This window comes from Helianthus annuus, chromosome 13 (genome assembly GCF_002127325.2).
Source record: "Helianthus annuus cultivar XRQ/B chromosome 13, HanXRQr2.0-SUNRISE, whole genome shotgun sequence".
In the NCBI taxonomy this organism is placed as follows: domain Eukaryota; kingdom Viridiplantae; phylum Streptophyta; class Magnoliopsida; order Asterales; family Asteraceae; genus Helianthus; species Helianthus annuus.
This window is the reverse complement of record NC_035445.2, coordinates 115,518,542-115,529,149: the sequence shown is the minus strand read 5'-3', so window position 1 is coordinate 115,529,149 and position 10,608 is coordinate 115,518,542. Positions and strand designations below refer to the sequence as shown.

The 10,608-nt window shown below is 37.7% G+C and overlaps 1 long non-coding RNA gene across 4 annotated transcripts; it reads left to right on the top strand.

Moving 5' to 3' along the window:
* The first annotated feature begins 4,994 nt into the window (after positions 1-4,994).
* LOC110942204 lies at positions 4,995-8,918 on the top strand. 4 transcript variants are annotated; one of them, XR_004877594.1, is made up of 2 exons: positions 4,995-5,310; positions 6,822-8,918. It is a non-coding gene; the product is annotated as an uncharacterized LOC110942204 (long non-coding RNA). The 4 variants fall into 4 exon arrangements; XR_004877595.1 differs by lacking the exon at positions 4,995-5,310 and adding an exon at positions 5,804-5,924; XR_004877592.1 differs by lacking the exon at positions 4,995-5,310 and adding an exon at positions 5,804-5,955.
* Positions 8,919-10,608: the final 1,690 nt, after the last annotated feature.

The window sequence follows — 10,608 nt, the reverse complement described above, 5'->3', positions numbered from 1 at the left end:
TAAGCGATTGATCCAACTTAATATGGGCTCTCGAAAGGACCTAATCATTGTGGCTCAGCTCTTCTTTTCTCTGCTAAACCTAATAGCATCTCTGCAAGATAACTCCTTTCACAGAACCAAATCTTCAATCTGGAATCGCAATGGTTCCTTCGATTGTCCATGTAATCCTTCTGTTGATCTATTGATGACTTTAACCTTCTCTCGATCCAGGCAAATCCTGTCGCTGGTTTCCTAGATAACTCGGGTCTGGTCAATTGTCCTTTGTCACGTCAGCTCGACAAAATGGTGATCAACACTTCCGTCCATACAAGGCTTCAAACAGAGCAATCTGAATACTAGCGTGTTAATTATTGTTGTAAGATAACTTTGCCAAGGGCATGTGAGTATCTTAACTTCCACCGGAGTCCATCATACACGCTCCTAACTTTTCTTTCAAGGGTCCGAAAAGCTTTCCACTATCTTGCTGTCCAATCAATTTCCCTTTTCCTTTTAGGGTTATTAGTGTCAAAGGCTGCACTAATTTGGGGAAATTCTTAATAAATCTCTGGTAGCATTTAGCTAGTCATATGGATCATCGTACTCCCGACAGGGTCTTTGGCGTTCCTCATCATTCACCAACTCCATAGTTAACTTCAAACATTACTCATAATTCTCCTTAGTTCGCACAAAGGCAAGTATGTCGTCGATGAGTATTATCATGAATTTATCCGATTAGGGTTCCCATACCCTGTTCATGAGATTCACGAGTATAAATGGCACATTAATTTAGTCAAAGAGGCATGACTAATAACTCGTAATGGCCATATCGTGTTTGAAAAGCAGTCCTCAGCATATCTTTGTCAGCAACCTTCAACTGATGATATCCTGATTGTAGGTCGATCCTCGTGTAGCAGCTAGATCCCAGTAGCTTGATGGAACAAATCATCAAACCTCGGTAAAGGGTGTCGATTCTTGATTCTCAACTTGTTCAGTGCTCTAAAATCCTCTCACATCTTGAAGGATCCATCCTTCTTTCTCACAACAAAATAGATGCACCTCAAATGGAGAAGCTTGATCAAATGAAACCCTTGTCCAGTAGCTCTTGAAACTAACTCGACATTTCTATCATTCTCAAACGGTGCTTAATCTATAAGGAGATTGTGCAACTAGGCGTAGCACCGGGTGCCGGATCGATTCAGAATTCGATCTGTCTCGCAGGGGGCAATCCAGATAAGTCTTTTTAGGAAAACTTCTGGATAATTGCGAAAAAATAGGAATCGCTCCGGTATTCCTACATTTGGCTTTTATATCCATCACGTTAATAAAGAACGTAGGACAACCTTTTCGAAACAACTCGAACATCCTCACAACACTGACGACCCTCAACCATCAACACTCGACACTCGACTCGATCGGTTTCCGCGAACAACTACCACCTCTCTATCATTATCAGGACGAGATATTCTAGCTAACTTCTTCCAAGGATAGTCCCCACTTCGCTCTTGGATAATCAATCCATTCTCATATCCGCGTCAAGGCTCCCCAGCTCCACTAGAAATATACCAATACTATAACTACGATCACCTAAATAAATACTACAATCGCAAGCGACCTCACTAGTTTCCATCAACTTACCAATTGCTAGTTCTATCGGGCACTTTATACCCAGCTTACTTGTTGGTGAACACAAAAATGGTTCAAAGTTTCTCGAACAAAACTCAAGTCAGCTTTGGTATTAAAAGTATGAACATAGATTGGTTTTTTATTTTATTTTATTTTATTTTATTTTTTGATTCAAAACATATCGGTAACAACAGCAGGATTGTCTCGTGCCTTCCCAGCACTCATCTCAACGACTTTACCCACAGCATCTTGTCCTTTCGGTTTCGGGCAATATCTTTTGTAATGTCCTCGCTCACCACACACGTAACATCCCTTGAGCGTAACTCCATCCAATGTACTCCTAGCATAACACTTGGGGGTCACATGTCCAGTCCGACCACCTCTGGCGCACTTTATCCACTCATCCTCGTAAGTCTTCCTCTCAAGACCACTCCTGCCATCCCTGGCATTATCCTTTCCCGACTCTCTAGGGTTAGCTACACACGCTTTCTCCAATCTGCGTTCCTCACCACGCTTCTCATCTGTATCCTTCCTCGAACTCTCAGACTTTCTCTTTCGCAAATCCCCAGATCTAGGCTCGGAATGCGGAATTATTTGGATGTTCGATCCGCTGTGAGGGCCCGATATCACGCGTACCGTTGCTACGTCATTGCATAAGGCATCAGTAAATGATCCTGGGTTACAACCCTGGATTGTTTTATGCGTACATCTATGTACTACTCACAAGGTTAACGAAAAATCAGATTTACGCTCCAATTATATCATAACACAAGAACTACTAAAACTTTCCGATCATTATGCTACCTGAAGGGTTTCCGATTCTGTGTCCCACCAAAACCCTGACCATGAGCATCACATCCACGTTCCTGGCCATTATTTTGGTTAGCATCGCGCTATTCTATGGCAGTAATGACGTGTTGGGCTATGAGTTGTGCCAACTCTTTCGGGGTAATAGGTAGTCCAGAACCATGTCTCGCTTTTGGTGGCATTTCGTCGTTTCTATTATTACAACATAATATCTATATAAGATGATATCCAAAATAATTCAATCATTAAACATTAGTGGACCAAACATGGCGCATGTAAAATATCCACGTATTAATGAGAACAATTTTTAACCAAAAGGAACCCATTCGATATTTATATCAGAAATTTCCAAAAGCTTGTTTTTAGTACTAGGACTAATCAAAATTTGGCATGTCTACATCAACACCCTTAAAAAGCCTATATGAAATTTCCTTCTAAATAACTGAAAATTTGGCATGCAAGCCATAAATAGGGTTCATTAAATGAGACATACAAAACAAACAACAGAAACAACCAACCACTAACGCTTCAATCCTTGGAAGTCCAACATCTTCCTAACATGCTCTTCTAGCTCATCATAACAGTCCATCTGTCCCTCTAAGTCCTTCATCATCTTCATGCCTCCGCGTAACGTGGCGAACTGACAATCACAGTGAGAGCGATTGACCCAAACTCCTTTCTGCCTCTTCAAAGTAGACGTTGTCTCAACTCTCGAAGTCGATGCGATCTCTCTAATGGGTCGAGTCCTCTTCCTACGACGAGTGTAGACTAAAAGAGGTGTAGCAGAACACGTGACTCGAATAGCAGAATAAACGATTTTGTATCGACGGCGAAAGAATCTCAAGTGTAGGCTCGACAATATCAGTGAGCGGAACTACTAATGGCTCTATAGGCCGAGACGTGACATATCGTAACCGTACAAAGTAAGTGTGGGATCAATGTGAATAGTAACACATAAGGCCTAAATATACAGAAAATCACGTATGTACATAAACATATAAGGGTTTTCATACATGATAAAATTTTTCTATGTTTATTTAAAATTCTTGGCTTCGAGAATTTTGGACTTCACATTTCAAAATTCTCCGGTTGAAGTCTAGTGTTTTCCTCCGAAAACATCTAGTTCGCTAACAACCAATGGCTCTGATACCAACTTCTGTCACACTCCAAAATACGTCGCAGCGGAATATAAAACGTAGTGGTGACGAAAGCTGGTGCCCGTTTATATCTTGTCGATCGATGCATTTAATTGTTGGATATTTTAGTATATTTTAGATATAAGTTATTTAAACATTACGTTTTAAGACACGATTCAACCATGACATAGTTAAATTGTCTTTGATCCTTATGGATCTTATTACATTTGTCCCAGAAAGTTTAAAATTAGTCCAACATATTTAAGTGACCAAAACATGCATCAACAACCACAAGATACGCCATAATTCCCGAAGCCGAACTCAAGTACCTGTAGAACACGTTAAAAATCAAGTGTCAACACAAAATACGGTGAGTTCATGTATTCACTTACTACCAATTTTATTTCAAGGAAAACTTTCGGATTAGGTGTTTTCTTGAAAACATCCATATAAATTTTAGAAAGTCCATATTACTTCCTTATTAAAAATCCATGGGCCTTCCGCCGGTTCATCGATCCGACAACTGTAATATATATTGCCCAGGTTTTGTATATTAAATTATTGCGTCAATTTTCAGACTCGTATGTTAGCTAGACGATACGAACTATATATTAACCATGCAGGGATAATTAAAGCTAGACAATAAACAGAATATTAACTCGTCGTTTAACATTGACACGGGGCGACCGGTCACGACGGGGTTGTCAACCCGATAGATCTACCAACAATTCATCGCGTACAATACTTAACTGATTAAACGACATCATGGGCGCATGGTTCTTTCTCGAAGAACAATATGATGGTTGCCTCACGTACAATATATATATCCTACTAATATGACAATTTAATACACGTAGTTGCACGAATCCCCTGAATCTCCATCACTCGAGACCCAGGTCGGCATCCGTCCCAACTTTACGGTCTGTTTCGCCTCGGAAACACCGTACCATCCCAATGTCCAACATTTATTCATCAAAAACGTTTTACTTCGAAACGTGTAACTTATCAAACCTCATATATTTTCAGCGAAAATATATTTTTTATATTAAAAGGTATGTTTTATTTCGAAAACATTATTAAACCCTTTTAACAACGTGTTCTACACCCAAAATATGTACAAAGCAGTAAAAAGAGGGGGTTTAATGACACTCACCTTTGGGTGCGTATTTTAAATAGCGCAATCCCAGTGACTGTTTTCTACACGTCCTAATATAGGAACGATTCTAAATCAATACACATAACACAAATATCCTAAGTTTCCCCGTTTCTTTGAATTATCACATAACTTTGAGATTTTCTCAAAAAGTTGTCATTTTTTATTATGTTGGCACGTTAATATATATATATATCTATACTACTTTATAATACATATAGGAAGGACTTCTTAAAGTCCATAAAAATTCCCTTCAAACACCTCTAAAGCATGGTTTACAACCCTCTAAAGCACAAAATAATTTACACTTCCAATTATGCCCCTCCAAAACTTTTAGCATTTACCCGGATCCATCATCACCGTCCATTTCCTTTCACTTATTCACACGGATCGTGATCTGACGGGTGATATTGTTTTCACACGGATCCACCTTTCCCCTTCCTTCTCTCTCTTCTCTCTCATCTGTCTCACAACTCACATCTCACCAGATCTCATCCGCCCCCAACTCCATGCTTTCTCTCTCCCAGGCGATTTCCAGATCTAGGGTTTCAATAACCCTGAATCGTTCATTTTCTCTCAATCCGACAGAAGATCCAGTGGGGTTGACCTCAGGTAAGTTGGCTTTCTTGTAAACCTAAGTATTGTGCTATCCTTTGCTGAGGGAGTATATGTGATTTAAACACCATGTTCTGTGATGGTATATGTGGTTTAAACACCATGTTCTGGATGTTATCGTGGGGTTCTTTTTGCTAGATTTTCTGACATATGAAGTGGGTGTCACTGTTGTTGGATTTTTTTTATTCTTCAATTAATTTTAGAAAGATTCATTTCAGTTGTTGATGTTGCAGCTAAATGAAGTATATGACTGTAGCAAGCCCCATTTAAACTTTTGCTTCAGATTGTGACTTTGGGTTCAAAGTTGATTTTGTTGGTTGCCCCTTTTCTTTATGCTTAGGCAAGTTCTTTATCCTCTTTTCTATATGAGTTTTTAAATAACAATGGAGTGTTCGGATGTGCGTCTGTTCATGGTGTTACTTATTTTATTTCTTATGCCAAATTGATATAATGATTGACATGTATGTGTGTTGAATGGTTAATTTAATAGGAATCTTGAACCCTAACAACGAGTATGCATCCCTGAATCCCAAAGAAGGTAGCTTTCACGGATGGAAATTGTATGGTTTTGTGAAGCTCAGATTTTTGCAGATTCAACAGTTAAGTCACAGGTCAACTGAGGCGTTTTCCACTTTAGCCAAAGTAAACAAGTCTATACCTTAAGATGAAGCTATTTGGGCCATTAAAGTAACAACTAATCAGTCTTTGTTTATTTGTGATATTAAACAGGCCTGAGTTTGTTTAAAAACTGTTTCCATATACTGTTTGTTCAAATGTGCTTTTTCATTGGTGTTTACCTAAAACAGATAAACATGATGTTTCAAACTAGATGGTGAGATCTTTGTCATGATCCCCATGATTCAATGAGTGTTAGAAGCAAAAATGATGGGGAAAGTAGTTTTACAGTAGAGCGATCTTTAAATACCAACACTCCATGTGCTGAGTTTTCTGATGCTTGGGAAGGGAATAATGTTTCTTTCTAATTATGTTTAAATATAGTTAAAGGTGAAAATGGGTAGGTTGGGTAATGTCTCTTATATATATATTTTTTAAATTTTTTAATCTTTATTTTATTTAGAACCAAAACGGTCTTGATGCTAATAGTTTTATGTGGGTTTATAAGAGCCATTGCTGCTTTATCTTTAACAACAGTTGCCTGGTTGTGTCAAAATGGCTTTGGGTTGAAACACGCCTTTTTATAGTACGGGTGGGTTGTGTTGGGTTGGGTTAACCCACAAACTCTTTTCTGTCCATGCTTCACTTTTTGATAAATCATGTTTATTATGATTGCCAAAATGTATATGAAATTGCGAATCTTATACTCTTGGAGATTGTATGCCTTAAATTGTTATTTATGATTGCCAAAATGTAAATGAATCTTAAGTTGTTGCATGTTGGAGATGTATGCCTTACGTTGTTATTATTCTTCAGAATTTGCTGTAATTTATGTCCGTTTGTTTTTTATTCTTCAAAAAAGCCATAATTATGTTTTCCTCCGGGTTCTGTAGATACGGGCGTGAGTTGTGAGGGGACGGGAGTTGTGAGAGGACGGGATGACGGTAGTAGGCATCACTCAGGAGCACAATTCTGAAAGCAGATGTCTATTGTCATGTTAAAGAGGCCAAGCAAAATCTATCAAGTTACTTCTGCACATAAAGCGCAATGAGGGAGGTAACACTTATCTTTTGATATCCGAAAACTTATCTTTTATTATTTAAGAAAGACAAAGTCATAAAACTAGATCGTTTAATGTGGTTAACTATATAGTAGTCAAAAGCGCGCTAGAGTCTAGGTGCAAGCCTAGGCTCTCGGGACGAGGCGAGGCACAACTAAAACGCCTCAAACACACTCAAGTGCTAAAAACGCTTTGCACCAGCCTGAGTGGGTCTGAACCAGCCTTGTGGTTTCTTTATTTGAGTTGAATCCACTCTATAGTCAATCTCCCTTGCCATATTTCATTAAAACCACAAGACAGTTTAAAAAAATATATTAGATCTTCTATTATATTTGTAATGATCAGTATTTTACCCATAGTAAAAGATGGTTCCAGTCATTGTCATTGTGCTGACTATCACATTGGTAACTGAACCATTTATGATAAGTAGTATCCGGAAGTAAGAAGAATTAACTTCAATAAGTTATTGAAACCTTTAACAGGCTTTGGGTGTGGGGTTGTTTATGTAGGTAAGTTGTGTGCTTGGTTTTAAAAAGCGTGCCTCATGCGCGCTTAAGCGCGAGTCACAACAAGGCTCACACCTTGGGGCTTTTTCGCTCAGCGCCTAGAGTAATTACAAGAAGCCCAAAAAAGACGCGCTTTTTTGGGATTTTTCTGGGCTTTTTTGGCCTGGGTCACGCGCCTCTTGTACTCGAGGCGTTTTATGCATCTGAATGTTGTACCTTGGGTTTTTTGGTTTGTACATGTAGCTAAAATCATACAAAAACCTTACTTATGGCTATATTTTGGGTAGGGAAAGCTAATGACCTATGGGATATATAAAAATGTATATAATTAGCTTGCGGCTTGAGTATGAAAACCCCGCCACTTTTGCGCTTTGCGCTTCGTGTCTCGGTTTTAGACATTGTCGCTTTTGGGCGCCTCTCGCCTTATAAAACCAAGGTTGTGTGGTGTTTCATTGGTAGGTAAAATGAATGTATGATGCTATTTTTCTAAAAAAACAGAGTATGCATTCCTTTTTTGGTAGTTTTTAAAGTAAATTTTGATTTTATGTATATTTTTTCTCAACGTATGTTGCTATTATTGGTATTTACTTTCATTGTGTAAAAAAATGTTGCTACTTAAATTTAAATTTAAATTGATCATTCTTTTCTTGGAAATTTGTTTTTAAAAAATTGTCTGTTAGGTGCCCCTCATGTTCAACACACATTAACTGTAATTTGTAGTTCAGTCATCTTACCTAAAAAGGTAAAAAAATAGAAGTCAAAAGCCCTTCCAACTCATGAGATCGGGAGGCAACTGACAGATTTCTGGATTCGGGCATAAACACATGTTTAGATGTTGCAGGTAAGGTTTAACACAAATCATTTTAAACTGCAGACGCCAAGGTACAGTCATTGGTTTTAAGTGAACATGGCCTTTTGTTTCCAAGGTACTATTTTTTCATGTTCTCAAACAATTATGAATTTATTATTGTATTTTTATACCTATTATTATAGATGACCCGGATTTTACTTTTGACTAACAAAAGAGTTGATAGGCAAATCATTAGAACCAGCAGCCGTGAGCAATAGCGCCACCACCTTCAATAAACGATATTCGTTTGGAATAACGGTTGTGATTCCATCATAGCAACCCAGCACCCGATAAATGATATCAGTTTGTGTTGCTGATGTAACCTTTGTCCTCTCTCCTGCTGAACCCAGAGATTATCACAAACCTAGGCAGCTCAAAAGTTGGAAATGGTGATCAACCGGTGTTAATTGATTATGAACGTCTCAAAGTATAGATACGATGTTGTGGTTATGTTTTATGTTTCTGAAATGGAGGGTGAAAGATTAGGTTTAAAAAACTTATCGAGTTTCCATTGGCAATCTCATGTACTTAATTTTCCTATTAATGAAATTTGGTTTTTGCTGGTAAAAAAAAAGCTAATTTAGATAAGTTAGCCAAAACACTAACCATGAGTTTCCATAGGCAGGTTCTAGACAAAAAAACTTGCAACGGTGTGTAAAGTTTTGCTTCTTTTTGCTTGATGAACCGAATTTATTCATGAAGTTTTTAATAGGAAAGTATCAATTAAAAATGGACTTTCATTTGATTTTCATCAAGTTGAATACAATTAATTAAATATAAACTATTTTTATTACCCTTTTTAGTTTTGACTTAGCATTCTGAAGCGCGATCAACTCCAAAAGATTTTGAACTTTCAAAAGGTTTGCACCAAACCGTACATTGCATTCGATGATCATCCAAATTTAAGACATGATTTGATTGTAGATTTAACTAAAATCCAGTGATCATTTTTTTTTAACGGCCAACAAACTCAATCCCGAGCACTCTCAGGACACCCACTGGACAAACGGAGTACTCCGAGAGTAACCCGAGTCCACCACTAATTCCGGGGAAAAACCCGGTAACCCACCTGCCCGTAGGCACGACAGTGAAATTACTGGTAAAACCCGTTTGGTTCAAGGATCCAACCCAGGTTTCCCTGGGTCTCCTAAGTCCTATCATTGCCCACAGTGCCTCACTCTGCACCAAGTGAGAGTCGAACCTGCATCAAATGCAAGCACTCCACCAGTTGACCTAGAGATCATTGGCAAAATCCAGTTATCATTAAAATTCAAGACACCGATTTGATTGGGCCAGTAACTTTTGAAATTATGATATAACTAAGAAATTCAAGAACTGAGGTATATATACATTAATACAAATACACAAACATAAACGAATTAAACAAGTGAGGTAACAAACCAATTTTGAACGACCTTTTTTCAACCGAGATTTGAGCAAGGCACGAGCTCTTTAAACAATTGGCACTGTAAATCATCACCCGGGTTTCCTACAAGCTTTTTTTCAACCGAATGCCAGGCCTAACGCATGGGTAATTTCTATAAACAAAAGTCCGTAACTATCACGAGAAAATTAATTAACTAACGAAAAATAAGTACCAATTTGTAAATTGTCGCCGCCGCTGCATCGCGCGGGTCCCTGCTAGTATATATATATATATATATATATATATATATGAGTCCATACACACACACACATATATATATTCATGATTTTTGCGACTTGAACGATTTTATTGGTGACCATTATTGTGTGAATTTGTTAACTCTCTCGTTTATACGCAATATATCTATGATTTGCGCGTTGTAAATTATATACATAAACATTCATAGGATTTAACACCGAACACGCGAAATATTACTAACTTATCTATTTTGTCATTTTTAAAGCAATTATACATAAAACATCTCATATGTACCCAATTTCATGCTCGACAAACAAGTTACACATTTAAGGCAATTTTACCGTTTCTACCGCACAAAACGTACATGCGTACATGCATAGTCTAAATTTCCCATTATCAAATTAACACTTAACATATTATCACATTTACATGTTTAAATCACTTAACACATTTTATCACATAAGGTTAACTCAAAATTTACCCATACTAGTATTTATCGAAAAATGCGTATTTTAACGATTCGGTAACGTTTTCGGGCGTCGGAAGTCATGTATGACCAACCAAACACCAAGTAAACTTAAAATTAGTTAAAATACTTGTTTTTAAACTAAAAACATCAGTTTATTTACCGATCTAAATT